We start from the raw sequence: 16,515 nt of genomic DNA, 5'->3' as shown, positions 1-16,515 counted from the left end.
CGATTGGTCATTCATGTTTGCCGTTAGGCAATTGCTTGAAATGGATTAAGTATAGAGTTAAGTGGAAACATGTTTCGTCATCACATATATCGGGTATTTAAATGTTTTGAAATGCTCGATATATTCAAAATTTTTTAAGGAATTTTTTTATATAAAAAATATTTATTCTTCACTTTTTTTTTTTTTATTTGTGGTAGATGACAAAGCTATAATTGTGAAAAGATATTTTGAAGAAATTCTAAGGAGAAATGGAAAATATTCAAGAACGAATTCATTTATAAAAACATTCAATACAGAGAACAAAATTAAAAAATTTTTTGTCCATGTTAGTATTTTCGTTTTTCACATGAACATCATTAAAAACAATTAAATTTTGCTAAATCTTTCTTAAGTCAAAAAGACCAAATCTGGTTCTTTGTTTCATTTTGGCGGCTCAAATAATAATGAAAGAAGAATTAATACCTAATTTTATGGAACAGCATCCTTCAAATGTGTACAAACGACTACAGTGAGATAACATAACATTGTTACAAAATAACACCTAACTTAATCTTCTTCATCAGGATGCAATTTACTAGAGAAAAGAATTGATTTTGTTATTAAGTTCACTTGTATCATAATAATAAATTAACATCAGTGTACAGTATGAACAAGATATCAAGATAATTCATTAATTAATCAGCAAGTTTATGATACTTTTTAACCGTATTGAAAGTTTTAGAATGTAAACTGCACGAAATAGTAAAAAATAATTGTTATATCCATATGAAATGTATATATATATATATATATATATCAAGGTATACTAATTTTAGGCCCAAGTTTGTACCGCTTAGAAATATTGATGATACCAACAAAATTTTGGTATAGGTGTCCAAAAAATCACCTAACTAGTCCATCTCAAAAACGAAAAGCGAAATCAAGCTGAAATTTTTATAGCGTGCTTAGGACATAAAGTGAATTTGAAATCTTAATGAGAAAGGGTCTTCGGTCCGTAGAACCCATCTTGTAAACCGTTAGAAATAGAACAAAAAATTTAAATGTAAAATATGTTCCTTATTAAAAAATAAACAATTTTTGTTTGAAACGTAAACGTCATTGTTTTCGCGTAAGGGCGCAAATTAAGACATAATTTTGGTGTCCATTTTCTTAAAAACTGTAAAGGAGTTGAAAATTCCATGTAGCTTCTACTGATGGTCTTGTGAAAGAGTCTCGAAAAACGAAAGAAAAATTTTGAAGATATTTTCGAAAACCAAAATAAATTCAAGTCGAGATGCCGTCAAATTCGGTTTTTTAAACTTTTCTAATTTATTAAAAATAATGCAAGAACTGACATTTAACACTTTCTACACAGGGTTTTTCAATAATTAACTCAGTCAACTGTTTGTTTTCACTTATTAAGCAAATGTATCATTCAATTTCCTTATGATATATCTTTTGAAGTAAACGGTAATTTAGCTAAAAAGAAATTGGAGTCGACAAATAGGTTACACAAAATGAAAATTTTGATTTGATATTTGAAGTTTTTTTTTAAATTTTAGTAGGAAAGAAAAAGCAGCACAAATTTGGTTTTTTAATAAAGTCTAGATTGTCAAACAGGCGTTACTTTTGTTTTTTAAATAGAAATACTCAATTTTTTATATTTAGGTACTTTGTATACATATATATTCTTTATATTGATATAAAAACACCCCAAAATAAATAAAAAAACAAATGAAATCAAACAATTGACTGAGTTAATTGTTGAATTACCATGCATAGACAATGTTGATTACTCTATCACATTACACATACATACATGTCACACATACAATATTCCCATATAATACATACGGTAAAATTTACGCCTAATCTGCGCCCTCACGGCTAAACAGTGATGTTTACGAGAAAATGTTCAAACAAAAGTTGTTTATTTTTTTATAAGAACTTTTGTACTATCTCTAACGGTTTACAAGACCCAATTAATTGATGTTGCTCATTTACGAACTCGACCTCACTTTTTACGTCCTGAGTGCGCTGTGAAAATTTTAGCTTGATAGCTGTTTTCGTTTTTGAGTTATCGTGTTCACAGACGGACGGATGGATAACCGACAATGGACTAATGAAGTGATTTTACAGACACCTTAAACAAAAATTTTGCGTAGCATCAATATTTTTAAGCGTTACGAACTTGGGACTAAACTTAGTATACCTTGCATATTACAAATATACATGGTATAAAAACACCCCAAAATAAATAAAACAAATTTTTATATTCATACTTAAAATCATCGACTAATTCTCAATTTATAAAAATACATTTACCATTAGATGGGGAAAGAATTTTTTTAATAGAATAGAATATTCTTCAATCTACTTAGTAAAGCCGGAAATATACTGTTCTGAGACACGAAGTAAATATAAAATATATAAAAATTCTTTAAGTTATGAAATAAGTAGTTTATTCATGGAAGATTTTAATAATTTATTTAAAATAATTTTATTATTTTTTTTTTTTGGTTTTTTTTAATAAGTTTCTAAAATAAAAGTTTGATGAGCAAATGTATAATAACAATCTTTGTAAGTTTTTCATTTTAAATTAATGGGGCAGTTCATTGAACGAACTTTATTATTGTATGTTCGTTTTCAAAATGTACGGTATTTATTAATGGGGTTTCTCAATTGGATAAATGGATTCATTAGGACGAAGCATGTAATTTTTGCACAAAAGAATTTTCGTAGATAAGTTTTAGTCTTTTCCGTCCTGTGGAAAATTTTTTAATCTTAGAGGTTTCCGGCTGTAATGACCATTTTACTTATCATAACAATTTCAGTTGAAAATATTTTCTTGTTTTCATACTTTTAAGAGCGTGATTTTGTAGTCGTCGGGATTTTAGTTTTTGAACTTAATTTTATTGAATAACTTATCGTAAGAATTTTTCATAATATGAAGTAAATTTACTATTTGACCCTAGCCCTGTTCTACACCCAACGCATAGTATAATATTTCATTTATATGTATTTATGCTAATATATTATTTACTTCTCTGAAATTTGTAAAAGATCATATCTGTAACGTCTTATATTTACACCTTGTGACAGACGTTGCAACTGCATTTTAATATTTAAAGGAAAGATAATAAAAAATCTTAAGATACGTTTTATGAATATTTAACTATTATTTTGCAATTTTTTTTTAGTAGTCAAGCGTTTAGACTGTTGATGTAGGGTTGAACTCGCTAGAGTTGTCAGACAAAATACAGTTCAATTTAATTAATTAATATATTTTAAGGATATAAGGCATTTAAACCCAATTAGATTAGATTCTAATTATCTTTTTCTAATTTAATAGGGGATAACCCTGATGTCGAATTGACCATATTACCCATAAAAATGTAAAACTAGACTTGACAAAATTTGAAAGTGAAATTAAAATTTATTAAATTTACGCTTCGTCCAAGCTAGTCACGAAATAATATTTAAACAAAAATTGTATAAAATTAGTTTTCCAAAGAACCCGATATCTGCTTCAGACTTATGCTATTTCGGCATTACACTTTTGCGTATAGTGCTGCGGTGATCACATTTTTTTTAAATTTTTAAAAAGCGATTGCAACATATTTTTTACTTTTCAATATGCGTTCAGATTAATGATATCATAAATTTTATATCGTCATTAGAGGCGAAATAATAAAAATAGCTACTGATACGTTTTCTATGATACAGATTAACTTCATTGATATCGCTACTAAGAATGTACCCATGTATAAAAAACAAAACTAATGATAACAAAATTTAGGTAGGTACTCACGTGTTTGAACCACATTTATAGTGAAATGCACTTCTTATCTGTAAATGAAAAGTTAAGAAATTAGTTACACTTATTGGCCATCTTAAAATACATTGATTTATACGATGACTAAACATATGATTTATGGAATGAATTATATTACAGAAATACGTAATGAGAACATTACTGAGAAAAATCAGGGCAAAGCTTCATGGGCAAGTGTTGGAGGTCCTCTTTTACACAAAAATTTGCTTACATTTTTCACTTTGTTGGGAGGCCCATGGAAATCTGCCCATATACAATCTGGTCCTACTTAAGTAATAAGTGATGTCAATTCATTTCATACTTTATGAGCTTTATTTTATTTATTAAAATGCGAGATTCTTTAAAAAGTATGGTTTTCGAGTTCTTTATTCAATTAACGCATGTGCATTGGGATTTTCGTGAAAAAGCTTTTTCTTAAGGTAAAAAACTCAACCTCTTTCCACCACATTGTTCGGAATGCCACTGTGGCAATACTTCTTACAAGTAGCGTACCTTCAGTTCCCGAGTGCTTTGCTCGTCAGGTGTTGCGATTAAAATTTGGTATCACTAATTTCTTCACTAAAAACTGAAGAACATGGGAGTTTATAGAATAATCTATCTCACTTCTCTGCTTCATACTACAGCCATCTCCTCCTCTTGCAGCATTTGCTATGTATAACACAAGTCACCAAGCAGTATTGAAATTATAAAGCTTCCACACTATTCTTGTAATATTTGGTGATGTTTACGTAATTCTGGTTTGTTTGAATATTGTACAAATATATATTTATAAAGAAATGTTAAAGTAATTAAAAAATGTAGAGGCGTGAAGCTATTCATTTATTAATTGAATTATTTGAACATAAATCACATTTGTATGATGCACATCATAAAGTTATTTTAATCGTGAGTTGAGGGATGTAACTATCCCAGTAATGTGCAAAGAGATATAACAACGTTTAAAACCGGATATTACCGTAAAAGAAAAAAAAAAAAAAACTAATGTAAAAAATCATTTATCTAAAATTGATAGAAGAGAGAGGTTGCCTTCTGGAATTTTATTTAAAAAAGGAGAATCAAGTGAAAAATAACCGCACTATTCCTTGTTCTAATCTGATTAATTATTATTTAAGAACGAATATCGAGCACATAGGCTCCTTTTTATACCGGTAAAAAGTATGTACAGAGTCTTGCAGAATAAAAGATACTATTTATCAAAGTTCCCGAGGGATAGAATTGTTTTAATTTTTCATAGAACAAAGATTTGACATGATTTTTTGCATAGGTAGTGTTAGTTTATTGGTCAGAAAATGGCATAGGCTAAATTACCCGGGAAAAATGCACGGTTCCTATGGGATAGCATACAGGAACCGTGTTTTTTAAAGGGTTTTGTAAAAGTTGACGAAATAGATTTATAGCGCATTTTATGAAGAAGGTTTGATTAATGGGTTACACCGCGGGGCCCAGCTAGAATTTTAATTATAGCGGTACTCGTGGGTGACAATTTGTTTTTATTTATTTCTTCTAATACGGGTATCGAACTTGATTAGTAACGCTCAAACGACCAATCAAAACTGTCTAAACACAGAATCTTGCAGAAAAAGAGATAATATTTATCATTTTTCAATACGTCAGAGTGGCTTATAGTTTTCAATTTCTAAACTAATAGTAGAATAGTAAAATATACATCTATAGGGATTTTAAACGACAGAAAATATGTATTTACAAAAAAAGCCAGTAAAAAGGTAATTCAAGCAAACTATCTCAATTTTCCGTTATTGCAATAAATTGGATACATCTATAAAAAAGTAACGATTAGTTTCTGTTTTATAGAACTATAATCGATACGCGGCGCCTATCCAAAGTGTTCAAATTGTAGTGACTTGCAAAATTGCACTTATTCGATCTAACTGACTGCATTTATTAAAAAAGTAGAAGCATTTATTGAAATAGTAGGAACGTCTCTACGGGCTCTCTAACACATAATAAGACTTTTAACCTTCAACATTTTCCAAGAAATTCTAAAAGATTCTCTTTGTTTCATTTTATTTTGTAAGGTTAGAAACTAAAAACATGCAATCCAAATTACAGGTAAAACAATTATGAATGATAGATTCAAACTGAAATAAAATTAAAAACAAAAAACCAATCAACCTTCATAAAAATTTCATATAAATATTTGCAAGAAGATGATAATAATAATAATAATTAATGAAATTAACTATAAATACTTGGCATTATTTATAAAGTATAATATCATAATACTTTTTAGTAATAGTTTATAATAATACCAAGCCATGGGTGATATGGCCCTTAGATCAGACCAATAGCTTACTCCAATTGATTACTCATAAAGCTAGAGTGATACATGAAGGCAGAATCGCACCACATGAACCAAACTTTGCTGGAGCAATAGATTTAACGCCGAGCGATTTCGACTTCTCTCATAGTGGCCTATCGCTCTTTATTATATATAAAGGGCCCTGGTAGTTCAGAACGCCTCTGATTGTATCCTGACCACTTTATATTGGCCTTTTTAGGATGGTTTTATTTGGCTTTGTACCATTTCTCATCGATTTCGGCAATTTTTAAGAACACTTAGCTATGTTCCAGTACTTATATTATAAGTTTACATTGTTCTTTGCCGGTAGTTAGTTCAGAGAAGATGGTATTCCTGTATCATTAATATAACCGGAACGAAAATTAAGTACTCTTCGGCTGGGGCCAGTACCCACAGCCATTCCTGGAAGACATGCTTATTCTTATCAAGAGCCTGTTTCCATAGGTAAGAAACAATCAACAGATTTCGAAAGTAGAATTTTATCCACAGTAAAAATTTTTAACTTAGTGACGCAGTTTGACGAAGATAACATACACACACACATATGAGACATCTCAAAACATAAAGATATTATTATTAAACTTTCGATTTCGTTTTTCGGAGTGAAAACAATCATTTTCAATCAAAAAGTTAATAACGAAAGGTATATTATATTATATATAAAATTGTAAAGTACGGGATCATAGTCCGACATTGAACTTGCATGTCCACTATACGCACAGCAATCATCAACACAACAAACTCATTGGAACGACATAACACAACACTGTACAGTAGAGAACGGTGCCATTTGTGTGTGTGTTGTTTGTATATTTATTGTGTGTCGTCAATATGCCCACAAGCCGCCACATCTAGTCAGCCAGACCCATAATTATATTATTGTAAGTCCAACGACCAGAAATATAAAACAACACCACAAACATATTATCATCAGCATTCAGCAGCAGCATTACTACAAGAGTACAAGTAACCAGCAGCCATGGATGTGGTGTGTAGAATAGACTGTCAACGTATTCACGTAGCCGTGGCCGTGGTTTGGAGCATGTATGTGTTGTGTAATTGTGTTGTTCAATTTCAATAATAGTTTAAAAAACGAAATACTTTAATGTAGAAGAGGAATCTTAGTGGTATTTATTTGATCATTCTCAAGAGTTAAATGTTGTGTCACTATACTTTTAAGAGTCTAAAAAAATGGTGAAGATTATAAGTGAAGTCTTTATAGTCTACAGTACAGAGAGTGGGTATGGTTTCGTGAATAACACACGAAACTTCGTGAGTGGCTTCATTTCAGTGTAACCTACAACGTTTAAGTTTACAAAACTTTGAAATTGGGACGTTTTCAATGTGAAAGACGGGAAACATGTCAATTAAACGACTTATTGAAAAAATATTAACAACCATTTGCCTTTTCTTGACATATTCCGCCAATTAAGATGGCATATTCTTAAACATTAAGATAGGAGTTTTCTAAATTTATATAGATACTTCAGATATATGTTAATTGAGGAACTACATTATATTGACAAAATTTCATTTGGGTAAGATAATTTTATGTTCCGAGAACGTTTTGTGGTACTCAAATCGGATAGAGAACTTGAGAAAATATTTTGAAAGCCAGATTTAATAATAATATTATAACAAATTCATTAGCATGGCCAGTGCACTTGAAAAGAGTGGGCGAAAAAAGCAAGAAAATCCTAGATAGCGATCTATAGTAATAGATCTGAATGTTAGAGATTAGAAAACAACAGTAAAAAAACTTATGAGAATGGAAAAACATCTTCAGGAAACACTAGTGCAGATAATGGTATGAAATGAAAATGAGAAGAAAAAACGAGATGTGCACGGTGACTTCTCAAGAAAGTATATTGAGAAAACGGTAATTTCCGAATTACAGTCGGATTTTCTATCATAGCAAAGTTCTAAACTGGCAGAGTTTATTGAATAAAAACTACAAAAAAGGCGAAGGTGCATCTAAAAAGATAAAATGACAACTGCATGAGTATGCTATAAAATACATAGTAGGAATAAAATTACATAGAATAATCACGAGAAATTGCACATAGTCTGCAAACATCAAAGACTTGAAATTCGAATCCAAAGGTTTGATTATTTGCTACTTGATAGCACAATCGGACTAAATAAAACACCAAATATAATTTCCTTAAAGTAACAGAGTCTACTAGCACTAAAAAATAGTCTATTAGAGACTTAGAAACTTAAAAGGACTAACCAATTCAACAAGAATTCCCATGAATTTATGATAATTATTTTCATTTTTATCCATAAATAAAATGTTTACATATTTATGCAAATACATGTATTACTAGTGCAAATAGAAATTTGTTTTACTTTTAATTTATTTTAACCGTGTTCTGTGTTCACATACTGAATGTTTAAGTATAACCATTATGTATTTACATATGTTTGCACTATCTACTATCGCGAACAAAACTTAAGTAAATTTATTACACGCATTCTGTGATAATTGCGACAAAACTTTTCAGATACACGAAAAGCAAAAATTGATGTTTCCGCAGTCCTCAGATAATGCAACCAAATACACGAAACAAGGTCGAGAAGGATCGATTGTTTAGAATTTTAGATCTTATATGAGAATGATATACGATATACTGTCCAAGATAATGATATTAGCGGCTACGTAAGGTACCAGATGAAGGGGTCAACCAAAAAGTTTGACCTGAACAAACTAAACATTAATTTAAAATTATCGAAGCAACCAAAGGATTCTTATGTTGATTAGCTTAGTTCCATCACTTTTATTTATGATAGTAGAGTGAATTATAAAATATAATCAATTCGTCTAAGAATCAATAATAACAATAACAATCGTACTATTATTTATATAGACGATAAAATGTTATTTTTATAAGATTAATATAATTATATTAAATTTCATTATTATTGACTTTTCAATACTTCTATATATAGATATATAGGTATATAATATTAAAAAAATTCTGATATTGAAGCTTAATGTCCAGATTTCACAATATTTGGAAAGTTGCCAAATCTTTGAAAGATATTGTAAGTGTGGAAAGTTTCGAAAGCGGATGAGGTAATCGATAAATCATGAAAAATGAATAATAAGAAAACTTAATAAAGGTTGAAGGTTAATCTTTATTATAGGACATGTTGTCTAAAAACTAGTGGCAATTATATGCCATTAATTATAACATTTAATATTCCTCATATATAATACATTTAATAGATTTTGATATCTCAACACATTATACCACTTAACATATGAGGCTGAGACTGAACACTTCAATAGAAAACAAACGATGCTAGGAAAATAAAGACACGAAATGGTTACAGGAGTTTCTAAAGACGTGCTTGATTTACACGGTGATGTTAATTGTGATAATAATAATTGTTGTCATGACAGCAACACCATAATAACTATTACAGTCTTAACCAAGCCTGTACATTTAACGATCCCGAATATCATCGTTAAATATTTACGGATACTGTGCTAATGATGGTATACTTTGGATGAAATATGCAGTCAGCTTCTCTAAATAATAATGTTTTCACTTCTAAAAATTAATGTTTTCAGGCTTGTGTATAGAGGTATTGGGGAGACAATACCATTCTTTTTACATAGCTATGTAAAAGTGTGTAAAAATTAAAATGTTACACAACAACCAAAATTTGTAACGGTTATTTTTGATAATTTATTTATCTTTAATAAAAGACTTCATCATAGTCTTTGAATACATTGGGCAATAAGATTGTTTTTGGTACCATATCAAAGGCACAGCTGCTTGTAGTTCTATAAAACATATATGTAGTGCCTAATAGCTACTTACGCCCAATTATCCATCTATATAAGTAAAAGTGAAAGCAGTTATCTGAATTACTATTTCAATAAAAAATTATCAAGATGTTTTAGATAAAATTTTGAAAAAGTTTGGGTAGTATACTAGCAGTAATACTCTGCCGTTTTACTTATCAATTTTCCTATTTAATTAAAAGTTTGTTGTTGCACACTATTATTATTTAATATCTATATTATTATATATAGAAGTCTCCACACTGGGAAAGAAGACTTAGAAACAAACAGTATTAAACAAATTTCCATTTTTTCCAAACACTCCTAGAAATTACAAAAACAGTATTAGCCCTCAATTAAAGCAAATTATCTATAAAAATTGAACTAGAAGCGGACTGGCGGTAAAAGGTCTACAGGGAACTTACTGAAAGATCGATCCAATGAACTGAGTTACTTTATTGCTCCAGAGAGGACGCGTATCAATGATTCAACAGTCACTCATTCATTCATGACAATCATTAATCACTCATGAAAGTTCTCCTGTCTGCCTCTGGCATTGAAATCAATAAACACAGTTGCGGTTAAAATTGAATCTAAATATTTTGAAAATATCTACAAAAATAAACTTCTAAAAAATATCAATTTGAAAGCAATTTTGAGTAATCGTGAGTTTTTATACAATTTGCATCAAGTTACATGTGTAGGACAGTAAATTGACTACTTTTTTATAATCTTCTTTTCAGCCTCCTTCGGCTCGGAACCGAGAAAATGGGGCAGCCGGACCAACCATCATATAAAGGTGTTGTGTGTTTAAGTTCTATGTTTCAGTTTTGAATTAATATAAATGGCAAACAAATTTGTATAACATCAAGTCTTCAAAACTTGAAATAAACGTGAATGAAAATTATATTGATAGGCTAGAATCATTATTTGAAGGAATTCCCACAGTTGATATGAGTGTCATCTAGGTCGGGCTCATGAATATCGGGCTACTAGATACGGATTAACCGGAATTTACAGTTGAAAAATACATCGAACCCATAAAACGCATTACTTATAGTAATTGAGATTGTAATTTCATTTATGTATGTATTTTTTAAAGTACATACACTCTATTTTTAATGTTAACAAAAATATTTATCAAAGATAATAATTTTTTAATTAACTCTAATATAGTAGTGAAGTCAAAACAATCAATACTAGTCATGCATGAGCGATTAATAACAAAAATTATTTTTTCATTTTTTAAAATAAATAAAAATCTTTGTCCGTCCTTAAAAAAGTATTTTTTATTATTTAAATTTTTTCAACACATAATCGAAAGTAATCAATTAACAATTTAAATTTAATTAAAATGACTTTTTTCCAATTATGTTATTTTAATAATTGATAATTTTAATAATTTTCCATTTATTTTAATTAAATATTTTTTGTAAGTGAAGCAATTATAATTTCGTAAAAGTAACTATAAATGTTCCAATTTAAAATAATTTTAACCTGCATATAAAATTATATAAACAATATTTATAGAGGTTTTGTGTAAGTTAAAGACTTCGGTAACACGACCGTAGATTTAAACGTATTTTTTAGGTTATTGAACGGACGATAGTTGGAATTATATAATGTTGAATAGAGCCGTAACGAGAGTTGAAAAACTATCGAAACACTTGAGACAGATTGACCAAAGAATCGAATATTGATGTTTCTATTTCTAAGAGTTATGGATATAAAATTGCTAGTTACAGGTTTTCGATAACATTTTTATTGAGTTGGTACTTCGAAGATAATGGAGTATATTTACCGTTAACATGCTTTATTTTCAAACTTCTATGTTATGCTTTGTAACGACATTGAGATTACGTTTCTATGTGATTTTGCTTTGTAAATAAATAGTACATGATCAACGCTTGTTGTTTGTAGTCCAACTCTGCAGTTAATAAGTTCCTAAAAGTTTTTGTTTTCGTTTCTATTTTTCGTATTTAATATTATCTTTATACAGTGTGTCGCATTTAAGACGAAGGCACCCTCATATTTTCGTTATTTATAGGATGTCGAGTTGAAATTTGGTACAGTCATACTGGGTGATTTTTTACATTGGTGATAGGTCACACTTTTGAAGATACTTAACCGAAAAAATCAGAACTTTAAACTCATCCTACTCCAAATTGGCAAATGGGGCCGATTCTTAATATTTTGCTTAGCGTTAGAGATGGTTATAGAGATATCGAAAAAAAAACTTTTGCAAAAAGTTGCTTAACAACACAAGTCTTTTATAACAGCATCACAATGTGTTTTTATAGAGAACGAAATATGCTTCTGTCCCCATTTCGTGCAAAATTTCATTTCCATTTCATGTATATTCTTTCCTTCACCTTGTATATAGAAGTCGCGTGGCATTCACGTAGCATTTGGGTTACTAAATTCAATTTTTGAATCATTCAAGTGAAGTACTTAATTTAAACATATGTAATTAATTTCATTAATACATTTTATTAACTTCGTAAAAATTTTAGTCATTATTTTATACCATTATAATGTGAAGAAAAATTTAAAATCGCAACTAGCTCGATTACGGTTAACAAAAGAACATAAAAGTGCCAAATGTAATCAAATCTGATTCTGATTAGTGGTATCGTCTATTGGCTGAGATTACGAATGTTGTCCTTATTGAAAATAAAATTAATTGTAAATTGATATTGATGATATGCAGGGGGGGGGGGGTTGGAAGTGTCGATATTTTGACTTCAGATTAGTGACCAGCGACCACGAAAATTCGTGTATGCATTTCTGACCTATTTTGTAAAATATTTTCAAAAATAACCTCAGTAATAGATTCTAATAATTGGCCTATTTGGCCCATAAGAATGGCTTTATATATGAACCTTCCTGAACTATTATAAAAAGAAAAAAAAATTGGCCCCATAGGTAGAGGTACAAAAAAACTTCTTTACTCTTTTTCGTCTGAAATGATTCGTCTAAGTATCAACAAATTCATTTATTGATAGGAGAAGTCATTGAACGTGTTGTTGATTTTAGCAAATAATTATTAATGATAATAAAGTTGTAGTTTACTCTAAACAGGTTGGACCACAAAACATAATGCACAGTTTTTAAGAAAAATTAAAGAAGCCAAGATACAAATTGTTCTTTAGTTTTACACCCGATAACTTGGAAAATCGCCTGAAAAACGTGGAAAATCGTTGATTTTCCGAAATCATCACTTTTTGTGCGCTTATGAACCACAAAACTTTTATTCCACAGATAAAAAACTTAGCCTTGGAATTGGTGGCATTGTTGCCTCCAAAACTTTCACCTAATTTGATGGGAGTATTCTGCGATTTGATAATATAGAAAAAACTCAAATGCTTTATTTATTTTTTAAAAGCTTTTATTTAACTTGCATGTATGCATGTTACGATGGATTCTTTGAACTCAATTTTGAAGTAGATATCTTCAACCGATTGAGCTGAAATTTTGCATGCACATTTAGTTTGGATGACAATGCATGGTAAGGTTTTCCTGATTTATCGTCCTGATTTTCCCATCGCTTCTACCATATTTTATATAAATACATTTTTTTAGTCTTAAATTAAAAATTTTAATAAAAAATACTTTTTAAGGAACAAGCTTTTATTGTACTAAAAAGTAGAAAATAATTTAATCTATAAGTCACTCATATCCGACTATTTGTGGAGTAGATGAGGCGTTCCGATTCATTTTTGATATTTTAAATTAACCGCCTCAAACTTTTACAAATAGTCGGGTATGATTGACTTATAGATACAATTATTTTCTACTTTTAATACAATAAAAGCTTGATCCCTTAAAAAGTATTTTTAATTTTTTTTTTAGATAAAACCGTTATTATTTCTCGTAGAAAGTCCGTATGTTGGACATCTTGTCACTATCGAGATTAGAATCCGTAGCTAATTATTTCCAAGTAGAAAAATATTCGCATCAGCGATGACGTCTTGAAATTATTATCGCGCTCTTAAAATATATTTCTCATAAAATCGTAGGACCATTCTGTATAGGACGGTATACGTTTATTATTTAGCAAACATTCCTCAATGACAAACCATTTTGTGACGATGAGTAATAAAATAAAAACAAGTACATCAATGTACTCACAATACCATTAAATAAATTCCCCAGCAGGTGTCTGTATTTCTGTCTGTTTAATAATTATCACCAATATTGATTATTTTTTATACTTCTTTATTTGTTTCAATCCTAGAATAATATAGAAAACGAAATAGTGATATAAATTAAGGGTTCATCGAACATTGAGACAATGAATGAATGTATAGATAAAAATCTGAATTTTTGATATGTTTTCATATCAAATTTTTTACTAGTGTATGTATGTTTTTTTATTATTATGAGCCCTCGGTCTGTTTTTTAACAAATAAATTATTATTTTTTGTGAGCTCTTGTGTTATTATTTGATTGAAAAAATTTACTGCTACTGATATGACAACTACTATTGATTGTTAATGATATGATTCATTTTTCTTGATGAAAGGTATCTTATATACATATATCTATTTTATAGAAAAATGATAGATGTCTTTTAATATTAAATATACTATGTGTGTTTGTACCATCTAGGCGTATACATATCTGTAGTATGACAGAATACATCCGTTTAGTAATGCATCTAAGCGAGAGGTATTATATACATGTGTTGCAAGACTACAGATACGATATGACAGATCTTCTGTTGTATGCATGCAGAGAGTTGTAGTTTTGATGAACTTACTTGTTATCTGTAACTAAAAAATTCCCACTCTCCAAGCGTTTTCCAACTAATGTTCAATACATGTATGTAATACCTCCCGCTTAGATGCATTACTAAACGGATGTATTCTGTCATACTACCGATATGTATATGCCTAGATAGTACAAACACCCATGGTATACAATGCGTTCATTTCAAAAGTATCCATCCTTTATAACTCTTGATCTGTTGAAATTATTGTTTTGTGCGAAAACACGTCGATGTATTTATCGAGGAGATAGTTCAAAAAAGGTTCCTAGAGAATTTTAACAAACAAGAAGTTTTTTTAACAAACAAACAAACAAACACACAAACGTCCTTACTTTCGAATTTATAATATATAGATTTATTTTCTACAGATAAGGTATGCGAAAATTCAAAGTTTTCAAATTATAAATTGCGAATCGATAAATACAATTAGAATCGATTTTTTCTTTCAAATATTTTTAAATATTACGAAATTTTAACAATTATTCTAAATAAGTATTTCGAAAAAATGATAAACTTTGAAAGTCTTTACCTCAGAAACTATTGGGTCTACAGAGACAATTTTAGTCTCATATTGTAGCAAATTTAGCCTACTTTAAAAACATTTTTGACAAAGTTGCATTCGACTCGATGTCACAAACTTGGATTATTCATCGGACCAACATCATAAACATCTGCAGAAAATCAGAACTACCGGATTTGACTCAAACTACCCCGCACTCTCGGGCGACATGGCTACTTACTGGATTATATATAGGTACTAATTGAATAAATCTTAAATAAAATAAAATTCATTGACACAAAGAACAACCCATGACTCATTTTTGTTAAGAACATTGACTGGAATTTCCTATTGTGTTTGATGCAGATATTAAGAGAAGTAGTTTTACTGGGAAGTAAATTTAAAAAAAGGCTGCATTTAGCTTAAATAGCATAAAACCTCCGTCAGATAGAGTTGATTGACATGATTTCAACATGGATTCTGTGTAATCCAAAGTATACAAGTTTTAGTAGTACATTATGTGAGACGATCTCAGTCTGTACTCAAAAAGAAATCGTGGATTTCTATAAATGAATCTTTGTAGATGATAATACATCTTCTAATGTCTAATTTTTTAAGGGGTGTTATAATTTTGTTCGCTATGTGTGTGTGTCTGTCTGTCTGTGGCATCGTAATGCCTAAACGGATAACCCGATTTTGATTTTTTTTGTTTCGTTTGAAAAAACTAAAAATTGGCGATGATCTTCAAAATCAGCTCAGCTTGGAAAAGGCTTTAAGGAAAAAAAATTTAATGGAGAATATTACCGATAGTACTACCTTAAAGTATTTCTAGGTTCAAAAATTCAAGAACATATTCAAATTCACGAACAATTCGCTCATTGATTCGGCTTCTTTATGGTTTTGTTCATTCCAAAAAACATTACACAATACCTTGATTCCGTGTCAAATGTTAAATGAATATTTTCAAAATACACTGTGCGCTGTTGAAGCAGCTGAACTGAAAACATAAAAGTGTAAACAAAAAAAATAAAAACATTTTTCAATTTGAATATATATTTTATCTTCCAGTTGATTGTACATTAAAGTAGTTTGTGGGTGATGAAATGAGTTAAAATGTCACAAATTACCACGCCTGCCTCTTTATTATGTTTAAAAATGACCTTGACATAATAATAAATTGTTTAATGACATAATCCAAATAAATTTTAATAATATTTATAGAATTAAAATAATTCGATGTTATAGAAACAATAACAAATGATGACATTTCCTTTCTTTTAATTTGTGCTGCAAAGAAATGTGTTGTTTTAAAAAT

At 29.4% G+C, this 16,515-nt stretch overlaps 1 protein-coding gene across 2 annotated transcripts in view; it reads right to left on the bottom strand.

The window, feature by feature from the left end:
- The window catches only part of LOC123292368 (beta-1,4-glucuronyltransferase 1-like), a 160,969-nt gene that overhangs the window by 62,043 nt on the left and 82,411 nt on the right, over positions 1–16,515 (bottom strand). The window contains exon 4 of one of the 2 annotated variants that reach the window (XM_044872996.1): positions 3,791–3,828. The exons of the other annotated variant lie outside the window; for it this stretch is intronic. The gene's annotated coding sequence lies outside the window, so the exon portion shown is untranslated. The remainder of the gene's footprint in view (positions 1–3,790; positions 3,829–16,515) is intronic. 2 annotated transcript variants of the gene reach the window in all.

Source organism: Chrysoperla carnea, chromosome 2 (genome assembly GCF_905475395.1).
Source record: "Chrysoperla carnea chromosome 2, inChrCarn1.1, whole genome shotgun sequence".
In the NCBI taxonomy this organism is placed as follows: Eukaryota; Metazoa; Arthropoda; class Insecta; order Neuroptera; family Chrysopidae; genus Chrysoperla; species Chrysoperla carnea.
Note: the sequence above shows the minus strand (reverse complement) of the source record. Positions and strands in the feature narration are given on the sequence as shown.